Here is a 14,770-nt window from a genome sequence, read left to right as displayed (position 1 = left end):
AGTGGGATTTAGAATGAATTATGAAAGTTTTGGAGGGATGATTTTTGAAACTGGCCAATTGTCTACTAGCAAACCGACCAAGCAAGTCTAGAATGGTTTCCCTGGACCTGAGTGAGTCAAGAAAATGGCATCCAGGCCCTATGCATTGGCCAGAGTCACCCAAATATTTTCTTTTGGTTGACTCACAGGAAGGATCGTGTTACTTAAAACAATCAACGAAGTGATAAGGCACAAGGGTGATAACTGGTTTAATTTCATGTTCAATGGCCTTATTTCTTGTGTGAGATTATGAATCGTGATACGACCCACACCACGCTTTTACAAACGAGGTTTTACAATATTAATAATTTCCCACGCTTTTTTACTTAAAACCCAAAGTTCACTGCTTCTGCATGTGGGATAAAAGATGTTCATCGTCAACTGCAGTCTCGATGCAGTTCATGTCTATGTGCTCGCTTCTCTGTCCCAGGGGTCGTCTGCTTGTTTCTGTGGTCAATTTGGCTTCACGTTTTTCGCTGGAAGCTACTTCTGCCCTGAACCTGTGGACACACAAGCATACCCTTTGCCCCAGGTTATTAATTGAAAAGGACCTTCAATCTGTCCTGTTTCTGGATTTTTGATCAGAACCAAAAGATTTTCCTTTAATTTCACCTGTGTACTGTTGGAAAAATGTCTTATGATTGGCAGAGTTGATTCTGCAAAAGAACTGTTCAGAAAATTTAAAATATATAAGGTTTTGTTAAATCACATTTGAGGCATAGCCTCTGCCTCCCCCCTTTTTTGTTTTTAAAGATGAGGTACCTGTCTTTTTGTTACGAACATTGTCATGGTTTTAAAGCAGTAACTAAAAAATTACTTATTTCTTGCTGTGAGATATGGATTAGAACAAGAGCAAAACAGGCTTAAAACTTAAAAGGAAATAAAGAAAGTTTATTAACAAAACTACAAGAATAAGAACACCATTCCTGGCCAATGCACCAGGGGTGGAATGTCATGGGGTGACTTTACATTTAAGATAGCTTTGGGAGCTAAGGAAGTTGAAGCTGCTGGTGGCTGATGGGAGTCTTTTCTCCTGACCAATTATCGGTCATTTCTAAGAATTGACAGCAGTTTTAACCGTTGAAAAGTGAGATCAACTTGTGAACACCACCTTAAATGTAAAGCCAGAGTTCTCTTGTTCTCTTTTTGGTTTCTGGCTTCGGAAAAGGTAACAAAGCTCTGTCTCAGCCTTTTCCCCCCTCTCCAGGCTGGACAAGGCCACAGAGGGCGGGGGGGGGGGGGGGGCAGAGAAACAGAGCTGGCCAGCCTGGCTTAGTTTGTAGTTTCTGCTGCTGGATTGAAACCTGACACTATGAACATCTGCAGCTTTTCCAAGACTTTAATTCTCTTACTACCTGGATAAAACATACAGATTACTTTTTCCCAGAGACAGAGAGAGACAATCAACATGAAGAAGACAGTGAAGAAAAGAGTTAAGTTTTAGATGGAGAAGAGAGAATAAAGAGATGCTTTATAAGCTGAAATATTTTTCTGTTAAAGCTATGGAGATGGACAATAGTGTTCTGAAAAAAAACTGCTTTAATTCATGACAGAGTATATTGAGAGGAATAGAGTGTTCAAAGTGCGGATTTTGAGCAAAAAGTAGAGTGACTGTGATACAGTGAGGTGCTGAAACAGAGTGAAGGGAAGATTTGAGGCCTTGAGGGTAATGAGAAAACTGTTTCCCAGAGAAGCTCAGAGACAGATGAAGAGAACTTTTGCCTTTGAATAACTCATCCTTAAAAATGACATCCCTAGACTCATGGCTCATACACACCTCAGAGTGATGTGAAATAGGAGGAGTGGACTGATGACAGATTTTTTCCCAGGCAGCTGTCATCAGAGAAATAGAAAGCTGTAACAGAAATAGTTTTCTTGTGAGAAACTCCATAGATTAGCAGAAGAAGACTTCTGTTTCTCTACAAAGACTGATGAAAAAACTCTAGCAGGAATTGGGACTGTTTTAAACACCAAAGTTCCAAAGTTTTTTGTCTCTATGTTGTCATGCGAACAAGGGAATGGTGGGTAGTGGGAGAAAAAAGGGTTTTCTGGAAGTTTTATTTTAGTTTTCTTATTCTTGTAGTTTTGTTAATAAACTTTATTTCCTTTTAAGTTTTAAGCCTGTTTTGCTCTTGTTCTAATCTATATCACACAGCAAGAAATAAGTAATTTTTTAGTTACTGGTTTAAAACCACGACATTTATTTGGTGCATTGGCCTGGAAATCGAAATTGGCAAATCTAAACCACTACAAACATGAAAAAGCATCAAAGCAAAACAATATATGTTGTAAACAACAAACTTACAGCAATTAGGAATCAATTAGATAATACACACAACTGACAACATATGTGAAATTAAAAGAGCATTAATTAACGGAAAACCACTCAGACTATTTAGCCGAGTCTTCACAGAAGTATGGCGAATGTAGTTTATTTCTATCTTTAGCACACTTTTATAGGGTCCGACAGGGTCCGTGGGCTTAGCAAGCTACTATTGGTTAATACATATTGTTTTACATTCTTTTCCCGGTACACAATGCCATTGTTTTTCTTTATTCTCGCTGTTCCAGGAGAGTTTCAAGGACACTGCCTTTAATATTGTCGCCTGGATTGAAAGCTGGCTTGTGCAGACAGGCTTTTACTAAAATATCATGACCTTGTTCTGCTAAAATATTCTCTACAACTGATTGCTAAATGTACTAGATACATTATCATCCCAGAGTCTGCAACAGCTTATAAACCTCAAATCAGTGATGAATTGGAAAATTATGTTCGAGTAATAATTATCCAAGCTCACTTCAAAAGTAGATTCAGCTGTTATATTAATAAGGTCACATTGCCAAGTCAAAATGACTTGAATATTCTTTTGATGCAGAAAACATCTGGGTCTGTTGGCAAATTCCCCATCCAGGTAAAGTCAAGGCCTGGGCAGGGCCTAAGCTTTAAACTGGAATGATGTCCCTAACTTTTTTTTTTTTTTAAACAAAACTCTTAACAATTAGAATCTGATCAAATATCCAATATTTGGTTCCCTTGCTAGTTTAACTTCAGAAATATTGAAAAACCATGAAACTGCATTGGATTAAATCCGAAACAAATCTGTTCAAACAAAGGAAAAGGCTAATGAATGAAAGAAACTTGCGTAGGGTTAGCTAAACAACCTGTTCAAAGAAATGCATTTTGCAGTTAGAGAACAAAAATAATAGAACATATGAGAAGCTGGCTATGATTACAGTAATAATACCTTATAATTAATGTTTATCATAAAAAATCCACTAATTTATGTCATACAATGCATACATCAGCAGCAAATGTGAAAAGAAGTCAAGATAACATTTTCAAAACATTCATGCATCAATGACAAAAGTGAAACAAAGTAAAAGCTTTTGAACTTCTTAAGAAAAATTAGCATTTTTATTCTATGTTACTTATGAAAGGCAAAAACAGCAGATATCAAAAATGCAATATCCATAAGCTTTCTAATTTAATTTTTAAGGCACTTCACTCAACATGGGCTTCTCTCTGAAGCTCAATTTTGACTGCAACAGCTTTTGGCTTAGGAATGAATTGAACAGATATATGAATAATTGTCCTGGTTTAGGGTAAATTTGGGAGACAACCTCCAAATGGGGTCCCTCCAGTAAGCAAATTCAAGAGACCCCTCCCCCAACTGGTTCGGGAAAATATTTCCTTGGATAAAATTAGAAAAAATTGTTTATTCAACAGAAATTGAATAATATTAAACAATAAAACCTCTTGCTGTTTGATGAGATGGTAAATCCAGAAAAACTCCTTTTCATGTGATGTAGCTTGGCTCACTCAGTCCCTTATCAGTCCCTACGGCGCTGGAAAGTGCCGAGGCCCAGGCCCCAGTGGGCCACAGGTGTGAGCTCCCGGGGTTTTTCCTGGGTTTTCAGTCCAGAGCAGGTTTGAACAAATCTAAGAAAAAGGAAAAAAAACAGTCCTGGGAACTTCTCTGCCTCAGCTAGCTAAAAACTAACTAAAAGCAAAGAAGGGCCCTGTCCTGCTGTCTGTCCCTGCTGCAGACAACACAGTCTGGAGAAGCATGGAGTGAGTGCCATTTCTGAAAACAAAGTGTGTGCTTCTTCTTCCCCCCCCTTCTCTCTCAGAGCTAGTCCTAATGGTGCAGAACTTAATATGTAACATAAACAAGGCGATTGGGGATACAAGCATCATAAAGTCACCCCAGGACAATACAATCCATTGCCTAATGCAATGCCAGCAATGCAATTTGCAATTCTTCTGATTTTTGCATTGCCCAATCAAAATGTTCCCTTTTCAAAGGCAGTTAAATTGTTCCAAAATCTTTGCCTGCCATTGTCAACAATCTCATTCTTGCCCTGATTATGATCTGTACTATCATCTCTATTGTGAAAATTGTTTTTGGAGACCTGTAGGGTAGAAAAATACATTTGGTTATTACAAATGAATCTTTGCAGAGTCCTATTGAAATATGAGACCATACAATTGCATGTTTTCTCCTAACATGGCAAGGAAAAATGGTTGTGGCATTGCACAACAATGTGCCTGTGTTGCTGCTGGAGACGAATAGATCACATGGACACAGCTCGAGGTGTGGTGAAAGGAAGAGAGAGTTTATTTCTTCTCCCAGGATTTATAGGTTTCTGACCACAGCCAGGGATTGGATGGTCAGGATAACACTTTCCCAACTGCACTGGCTGTGAGAGATGTCCATCATAAGACGTGTATCAGAAAGAACGTACACATATCTATGTTTACAGTTACTGTCCTGGGAAAGTCTTTAGAAAACTATGTCAGCAAGCTCAGAGGCTGAGTTTTCACGGCAACACTCCTGTCTTTGCTGAAGGGTTTCAATGATCCTCTTAAGGGCTTCTTGAGCCTCAGGTGTGAGGGTTCTGGGAGATTTAATGCTGCTTTCTCTTCTCAGTAGATCAAAAAGTGGTGCAACTTCATCATTGGTGATTAGTTTTCAGTCCTTGAGGAAGGACCACCCAATGGTATCTTCATAAAGGTTCTTGTTTGTTGATGCTTGGGACAGAAAATGAAAATAGTGGAGCATCTTTTGGATGAAGTGGAATGTTGAAGAAACAATCTTTCAGATCAATGATCACAAGTGGCCAATCTCTCAGGATCATTGAGAAAGAGGGCCGACAGTGTAGAGAAATATTTTAATAGAGTAAAAGTATGAGATTTTAGTAAAAGCCTGTCTGCCCAAGCCAGTCTTTAATCCAGATGACAATATTAAAGGCAGTGTCCTTGAAACTTTCCTAGAACAGGGAGAATAAAGAAAAACAATAGCCTTGTGTACTGGGGAAAAGAATGTAAAACAATATGTATTAACCAATAGTAGCTTGTTAAGCCCGCGGACCCTGTCGGACCCTATAAAAGTGTGCTAAAGATAGAAATAAATGACGTTCGCCAAACTTCTGTGAAGACCCAGCTGAATAGTCTGAGTGGTTTCTCACTATCTGGTGCTCCAACCAGGAACCCTTTGCGGGCATAGGGAATTCGGCAGACCTGCATGCGGGAAGACGTGGAAGCAGGCCAGGGCCAACGGAGTGGATCTGTGCTAGGAGAGACGCCGGAGCGGGTAGGCGGGCTCTCCATGAGCATAGCTGGGAAAAGCCAAGGGCGGAGGACCTGGGGCGAAGACCGAAGGGGAGTGCCCATCGGCACCTAGGAGGAGGGGTCGCTCCCCTCCCCCTGCCCAGGGCCGCCAGCATGGATGGGTTTGCGGCAGCACAAACTGCTTCTAAACATTATCGTTAAACGAAGCGAAGCAGTCAAGGATATGGACCTTGGAAAGCTCATTCTATGGGCTAGAGATAATAGGCGCGGGCACCTCCAGTTCCCGCTGTTGCCTATTGCAGCGGAAGAATGGAAAGAAATAGGAGATTTGTTGTGGAAGAAAACAATCACAGGTAAAAGCAAGGACACTCTGTCTCTCGGTCCAACTTGGCAGATTGTAATTAATACCTTAAAAAACAGGAAAGCGAGATATGCTCAGGCTGCGAGCACCATAATTCTGCCTGTGTCACAGCAGCAGCTGTGTTTACCTCCCACTGCTAGGTGAGCATTCCTGTCTATGCCGTTCTTGGAGAGAGGAGGGAAGAGCCAGTGACAAGAAAATAAGGAGATGTTCAGTGTTTTAAAATTGATTGTGGACATACAGGGACAAGATATTAACTCTGCCTTTGAAGAGAAGCCAAATTTAGATTGGTTTCCACCCGACCCAGGGGGGCATGGGGAAAACATCGGAACTTGCGCAGAGAACAAAAGCACCCCCCATGGCAGACGGAATGCAGAAGAAGCTCCAAGTCCATGCTGGACAAATATCACCAATTACAGAAACAGCTGAGCAGAAACAGGTGACTCAGTGTTGTGGTTTTAAAGCAGTAACTAAAAAATTACTAGAAAACTTACTTATTCTTGCTGTGAGATGTGGATTAGAACAAGAGCAAAACAGGCTTAAAACTTAAAAGGAACAAAGAAAGTTTATTAACAAAACTACAAGAATAAGAAAACTAAAATAAAACTTCCAGAAAACCCTTTTTTCTCCCACTACCCAACCAATCTTTGGTTTACATGACAACATAGAGACAAAAAACTTTGGAACTTTGGTGTTTAAACAGTCTCCAATTCCTGCTAGAATCTTTTCATCAGTCTCTGTAGAGAAACAGAAGTCGTCTTCTGCTAATCTATGGAGTTTCCCACAAGAAAACTATTTCTGTTACAGCTTTCTATTTTTCTGATGACAGCTGCCTGGTAAAAAATCTGTCATCAGTCCACTCCTCCTATTTCACATCACTCTGAGGTGTGTTATGGGCCATGAGTCTAGGGATGTCATTTTTAAGGATGAGTTATTCAAAGGCAAAAGTTCTCTTCATCTGTCTCTGTGAGCTTCCCTGGAAACAGAAGTTTTCTCATTGCCTCTCAAGGCCTCAAATCTTCAACTATTACTTCGTCTCACTCTGTTCCAGCACCTCACTGTATCACAATTACTCCACCTTTTGCTCAAGATCCACACTTTGAACACTCTATTCCTCCCAATATACTCGGTCATGAATTAAAGCAGTTTTTTTTCAGAACACTATTGTCCATCTCCATAGCTTTAACAGAAAAATATTTCAGCTTATAAAGCATCTCCTTATTCTCTACCTTTTCTGAAGCTTAATTCTTTTCTTTACTGTCTCTAATAGTTTATAAAGTCTCTTTACATGTTGATTACTCTCTTTTTCTTCCTCTGGAAAAAAAGGATTAATCTGCAAGTCTCATCTGGGTTATGAAATGGTTAAAATCTTGCCCAGGCTTTTGTAGATGGTTCTGTGATCTCTGCTGGAGCAGTGGCTGGAGCTGTCTTCGATTGAAGATTCTTCATGGCTGCTCTTGAGAGTGTGGTCGCTGTCTCAGCCTGCCGCAGGTCCAGAGCTTTTTTTCCTTTCTTTACTCGGCAGTCTCTGATGAATTCCATCACGGCAAAAACTGCAGCCGAGCCGGGAACTGGCCTGGCCCGGCCAGAGCCCAGGGCAACCCCCGCAGTCTCCCATTTCCCGGCTGGGAGCTGCTGGGCCCAGCCCAGCCCCCGCCCGGGCCGCATGGCCGGGGCAGAGAACGAGAGGCCAGCCAGAGCTCTGTTACCTTTCACAGCCAGAAAACAAAGAGAACAAGAGAGCTCTGGCTTTACATCTTAAGGTAGGGTTCACAAGTTGATCTCACTTTTCAATGGTCAAAACTGTTGTCAATTCTTAGAAATGACTGATAATTGGTCAGGAGGAAAGACTCCCATCAGCCACCAGCAGTTTCAACTTCTTTAGCTCCCAAAGCTATCTTAAAGGTAAAGCCACCTCATGACACGGTCTCATCAGTCCCTCTAGAAATCTCAGCCCTCATTCTAGAGAGGCTGAAGACTGTATAGAGGAAACTTACCAGATTAAATGCCAGAAAGATGGTCTCCTTAACATTCAGGGGGAACTGAACACTCTCCAATAGTGATGTAACCTATTCAGAGGAGAAGAAGTAAAGGAAAAGTTGAAAAGCCTCATCCCCTGCTCCTCCTCTAACAAACTGGGTGCATAACCGTACCCATGAATCCTTTATATTTGGAACAGACTCCAGCACCTGAATAAACTTCTTAAAAATCATAATCACTAGGCCCAGCCCAATAGCTATTCTAATCCGTGCCCCTCTACTGTAAAAGCTATGTGTTAGGGACAATACCGGGGCTAGTTGTGGATAAGAAAATAAACCAAGGGACCATAAAGGTATTAAAACCTCAAAAAAGCCTAGCGACCAGAAACACATGAAGGCCTGCACCCCAAAAGACATTATTAGTTCAAGCAGCATGGCTGGATGACTAGGGACTGCTTTATCTTATCCCAATACAAAGTAATTGCCACTTCGGTACAATCAGTACAGGGTTTTTCCACTCTCTCGTGCCCCACGTTGGGCACCAATGAATGTATTTGTCCTGGTTTAGGGCAAATTTGGGAGAAAACCTCCAATGGGGCTCCCCCCGGGAAGCAAACTCACGTGGCCCTTTTCTCCCACCCCCCAACCGGTTCGGGAAGAGATTTCTCTGAGAGAAGTGGAAAAAACCTGTTTATTTCACAGGCACAGCACTACCCAGCACAAGAATGAACGATATCAAATTACAAAACCTCTCGCCCTTCAGAAGAGATGACAAACTTCAGAGGGTCTCTTTCCTGTGGGTGTTTGCTCTGTTATCAGTCCCTCTGGCGCTGGAAAATGCCGCTGCCCAGGCTGGGCTCCTGATAGTCCACGGGTGCGAGCTCCCGGTGCTCCTCCGAGTCCCCAGTTCAGAGCAGGTTCGATTCGTTTCAGAAAAAGGGAAAGAAAACAGTCCAGGAAGACCTCTCTGCTCCAGCTAGTTGGAAAGCCAAGGCGATCTGTGTCTTGTTGTCTGTCTGTGCTGTAGTCAAAACTCCCGATGCGGGGGGAGCAAGTACAGTCTCTGATAACAGACTCGGTGCTTTCTTTTCCACTCACTTTTACTCTTAGATGAAATTTTAAGAATACAAAACCTGTGTCTGGGTTAGGTGGACGAATGGGGATACAATTTAACATCATAATCAACCCAGGACAATGTCCACGCTTCCCACACTTGAAGCATGGCTTCTTGGATAATTTTGTTGCCATGACTTCTGAAGAATTGCCTTGATGAGAAGTCATTTTGAGTACTGCAAGAGTTCTTGTGAGTGTCTCATCTTGTGCTTCTAGGACTTTTCTGAATCTGTCTCCTAAGATATCTGCTTGAATTGCTGTGATGTGCTGAGGCGTGCCTACCTTGCTGCAGGCTTCTGTCATTTGAGGCAAGGTTGGCTGTGGATCAGGCCAGGCACTGATTATGCACTTGCAAGATGCGTTGGCATTTGCGAAAGCAAGACTTTGAATCAGGAGTGGTTTTGCTGCCTCATCACTGCATTGTGTCTCCACTGCTTGTGTGAGACGATTAATGAATGAGGTGAAGGGCTCAGAATTGCCTTGCTTTACTTCTGTGAAGTACCATCTGGAGTTCTACCTGGCTGGATTTGCAAAATTGCTTTTCATGATGCCTCTTTGATGCCCACAATCATTTCTCGAGGCAGTTCTGCAGCCTGATCTTCAAGTTAGTCATGAGGGTCATCTCCTGCTAGATGAGCCAATGAGAGGGCCGCATTTGGGCCTCCAGCATAGGTATTTTTCAATTGCATGAGGTTCTTCCCTCATGCATCCCATAGTATGTATTGCGAGTCTGTCAGGATTGTGGAGGCAATATATCTACAGTCCTAGTGTACTAAGTCATAGTTGTTGAATGTGCCTATCAATAATTGTTTAAAGTATGGAGAGCCTAACCCCTTGTCTTTTATGGCTTGCCTCAAGTCCTTGATGGCATCATGAGTCAAAGGCTCCCATCTAGGATTTTCATTTTACCTGCAATATCTCACTGGTGTAACTTTTCTCTAAAAAATCCTTTTTTTCTTTCTCTGATTCTGCTGCATTTCTTCTCTATTTTTTTTTCTTTTCCTGGATTTCTCAACCTCTTATGGACTGAATTCTTTTGGGATTCTCCCTCGTGGCGAGCTCTGCTTATCTCAGTTCTTATGATTTTCAGAAATCTCCTGAGCTCGTTAGAATTTTGTTTCTCATGTTTATTGGAAGGTCATCAGAAAACTTGGCAGGTCTGTCCGGACTAACTGCACAAGGTTAACTCTTTGCAATCTGGCACATTTCTTTCTTCTGATGGTACAACAAGGCCTTGTGGCTCACTTCGTGTCTGATGCACAAAATGGCCCCGAACTACCCAGTTCTTTTATCTTTATACCTATTTTTACCCAATTAACAATAGACACGTATATTATTTTTCTTAATGACTGTCCTGGGTTGATTATGATGTTAAATTGTATCCCCATTCGTCCACCTAACCCAGACGCAGGTTTTGTATTCTTAAAATTTCATCTAAGAGTAAAAGTGAGTGGAAAAGAAAGTGTAATGAATGCACTCAAGAGAGTGATACGATTCAATCAAAGAGAATTTTATTAATTGTAGCAAGCAAGCAATAAGCAAAAAATCAGCGCTGGGCGACGGGAGCCTCTGCTCCATGTGCTGCCGCGCTTCCGATTTCCGTGTTCTCTCATTTAAGTGGTCCGACTTCCGGGTTTACGTGTCCTTTCTCGGGTGTCTCTGCGCATGTGCATCCAGTCGCTGGGGGTCGTTTTCTGCCTTCTGGTGGTCGCAGGATGAAGATCAGGAGTCTTCCTCTTTTGACCTTTCCTCTCTGTTTTCCTTTTAAGGCTTATCTGGGTGGCTTAGCTCTCTGAAATTCAAGAGAGCTTGCAAGGCTGTTTTAATGATTATGCGAGCGTCAGCAGCAGCCTTCAACCTCATCCCTATTACACAAAGCATAGTTTTGCAAAGCATCGTATCTATATGTTTTGTTGAATAAAAGGGTCTCTATTTACCACAGAAAGCACCGAGTCTGTTATCAGAGACTGTACTTGCTCCCCCCACATCGGGAGTTTAGACTACAGCACCGACAGACAACAAGAGACAGATCGCCTTGGCTTTCCAGCTAGCCGGACCAGAGAGGTCTTCCTGGACTGTTTTCTTTCCCTTTTTCTGAAACGAATCGAACCTGCTCTGAACTGGGGACTCGGGGGAGCACCGGGAGCTTGCACCCATGGACTACCGGGAGCCCAGCCTGGGCAGCGGCATTTTCCAGCGCCAAAGAGACTAATAACAGAGCGAACACCCACAGGAAAGAGACCCTCTGAAGTTTGTCGTCTCTTCTGAAGGGCGAGAGGTTTTGTAATTTGATATCGTTCATTTTTGTGCTGGGTAGTGCTGTGCCTGTGAAATAAACAGGTTTTTTCCACTTCTCTCAGAGAAATCTCTTCCCGGACCGGTTGGGGGGTGGGAAAAAAAGGGCCACGTGGGTTTGCTTCCCAGGGGGAGCCCCATTGGAGGTTTTCTCCCAAATTTTGCTCTAAACCAAGACAAATACATTCATTGGTGCCCAACGTGCCAACAGCTTCTGAAACCTCGGAACCATATTTTGGCAGCATGGGAGGTGGACCGACAGCATGGGATTGCTGTCTACATTTTGGAATTGCTCCTGTGAGAAATGAACTTGTAAAAATTCGTAAAAATCTAAATAAATGTATATAACAATAATGATATAAAATATAAAGTACAGTATGACACACAAGCCCTTCCCAGATCTAGCCACGAATTCCCACTCAAAGGATAACGATCCTAGCCGGCGCCCATCAACAAAAGAATAGACAGGACGCGGCCCATCAAGCTGACAGGAAAAAAAAACTCCTCAAACTGACAAGGACAGGCTCGGTGACCATCAACGGGGAAGAATAGGCAGGACACGAAACATCAAGCCAAAACGGAGAGGCACCGACGAGATATTCATCACCGGACCCGAACACCTCGCCTTGCGGGCTACCGTTGGGGGAAGCCATCAAGTAAACAAAAGGAAAAATCCAGCCGAAATATCCATCGGCTCCAACCCGGATCCAGCCATCCCATCCGGATGGCCTGAACCACAAGAGCCACTCAGAATTTCTTTACATATGAGGAGACTCGGTCCGGACGTCCATTCGACTCTATTCTCCAATGCCAGGAAATCAATTCATACGACAATCAAGGACTGTTGATGAATGGTGCCTGCCTGGAATTTGGCCTCAAGGCTAAAAATCCCTATAAAAACCCCGGACAGTTTACCCTCCTTCGTGGATTTGGGAACACCTATACCTTTGGGTATAGACCCCTGTCCACCCAGCGCTGCGCTGTTTGTTTTATTGTGGTTTTCCCTCATTGTTTATTTTTTATAAAAATTGTTTTATAATAAATTGTTTTTATTTAACCCAAATCTGCCTTTGCATTTATAACAGATTGGTGCCGTGACTCGGATCGGAGAAACTGCGGGGAATCTCGCTGCCCAGGACGGGTACCCCCGCTGATTTTGGCGGCCTGGTGAGTTGAGAACCCCCGTAGTTCATTCCGATATCCGAACCAAATTTAGGCGGAGGTAAAAACCACAATAAAAAGGATAAATCCGGATCGGAGAGCTCGGAAGGCACGGAGCCTTCGGAAGCCGCGGCTTACTTTGCTCGTAAAACGTCTAGTGCGCACAAGGGACACCCACGCAGGAAAATAGCTGTAAGTACTGCTGGTTGAGCGGGCGATCGGGCGAGTGTGTGAGACGTGATCTGATCACGAAGCGAGTGCGGACTTCAAGGTCGCGTTTCCATCCTCCCGCGAGGGAATTGGCCGGCCGCGAAGGAAGCGATACAGAGTGAAAGTTTTTTTTTCCCTCGACACACACTCGTAAAACCTGAGACCAAAGGGTGTCTCGGGAACTGATCGCAAGGTACTTGGAGGGGAAGGGACGTCTTGTCGAGCTCGAGGCTGGTAAACCCTCTTAGTAACGGACCCAGGGAGAGGTCCAGGGAAGAATCAAAAGTTCCGATTACAAGAGACCTCAGCTCAGCTCGCTGAAAGGTGAGTATCGGCAAATTTTGATTCCTAAGTACACAACGCAGAAACTGATATCGACTCACGGAGAAGTCGAAGAAAGGTAAGAATATATTTGCGAAGTATGGGGCAGAAAAAGAGTAAGCTTCAAGGAAGAAGCACAAGAAAAGATTCCTCCGATCAGGGGGAGGAATCACCAGACATCCCACTGGAAAGTCCCTTGGGGTGGATGATAAAACACTGAGAAGATTGTCCCCAGAGGAAGGGGAAATCAAAGGAAAAATTAATACATTATTGTATGGAGGTTTGGGGAGGACAGGAGTTGAGAAGTCACCTCAATTGGCCAGTGTTAGGCACATTTAAAAAATGGACGTGTAACAAGTTGTTCTCCTATGTGGAGAACAAAGTCCCCTCAGATCCTGAGGAGAGGGAATACGCTAAGCTCTGGGTAAATGTCAGAGTAAGGCTATTTCCAATAAAGCAAAAAGAAAAACGTGAGTCGAGAGCTGAGTCCTGGGAACCCCTCGATCACTTACCACCCCCGTATCGAGGACCAGCGGGACCTTCCTCTGCAGATCAAGTAATGCCCACAGCACCCTTGGGCCCCCGAGACCAACCCACTGAGATACGTGTGTCTCAAGCGGGAGAGTCGGGGCCAGCAGCAATGCCGGCAGCCCTTCCCCTTTCCCCGCCTGTAAACACCGTAACCACAGCAACCTCCTCGGAGGTTTTTTCTGCGCAAGGCTGGGGAACACCCTATCCGTCCCTGCCGGTCCGGCCGCCACAACCGGGACCCTCCCATACAACGGAGGGGACTCCTCCCTTCAACCAGGTGGCGGCAGAATTCCCACAATTAATAACAGGGAGGCAACACACAATCACCAATTCCCCTCCCGCAAGTAGAACCCGTTTAAGAGCAAGAATGATAGATAATGAATGGGGAGAGAGTGAAGAGGGGCACCGGTTGTTCCCTCTTAGGGAAGTACCGACGGCCCCGGGAGTGATCGGTTTTGTGAATGTCCCCCTTAACTCTGGAGATGTAAGAGCATTTAAAAAAAGAGATGGGGCGGTTGTTAGATGACCCTCTCGGAGTGGCTGAGAGGTTAGATGAATTTTTAGGGAGTAGCATTTATACCTTTGACGATCTTATGGCAATCCTGAGATCACTGTTTAATCCAGAAGAAAGGGAAATGATTAAACAAGCCGGGATCAGAGACTGGGACAGACGCAATCCACAGGGGATGCCAGGTAACCAGAAATGGCCTAGCGCAAGCCCGAGCTGGAATGCACAGACAGAGGAAGGCAGACAGAACATAATGGATTTAAGGAGCATGATTGTACAAGGTGTAAGAGAAGCAGTCCCTAGGGGCCAGAATATTAGCAAAGTTTTTAGAGAGTGTCAAGGAAAAAAGAACCACCCACTGAATAGATCGAGAGATTACGGCGAAGTTTACAGATTTACTCTGAGACTGACCCGAACTCTCCTGTGGGGGAAGTTCTGTTAAAAAAACACAATTCGTTGCTAAATCTTGGGAGGACATTAGGAGAAAATTAGAAAAGATCGAGGAGTAGCAAGATAAAAGCCTCCAGGAGCTCCTAAGGGAAGCTCAAAAAAGTATACATGAGGAGAGAAGATGAGAAGCAGAAATTGCAGGCTAAGGTTTTAGTAACTGCAGTAAAAGAAATCCAGAAACAAGAACAGATGCAGGGTAAGTTTAAAACACTACTCGGAAAAAGTCGGGG

This window comes from Pseudopodoces humilis, chromosome 12, assembly GCF_049639895.1.
Source record: "Pseudopodoces humilis isolate 2021_Gansu_Grassland_sample_001 chromosome 12, ASM4963989v1, whole genome shotgun sequence".
In the NCBI taxonomy this organism is placed as follows: Eukaryota; Metazoa; Chordata; class Aves; order Passeriformes; family Paridae; genus Pseudopodoces; species Pseudopodoces humilis.
Note: the sequence above shows the minus strand (reverse complement) of the source record.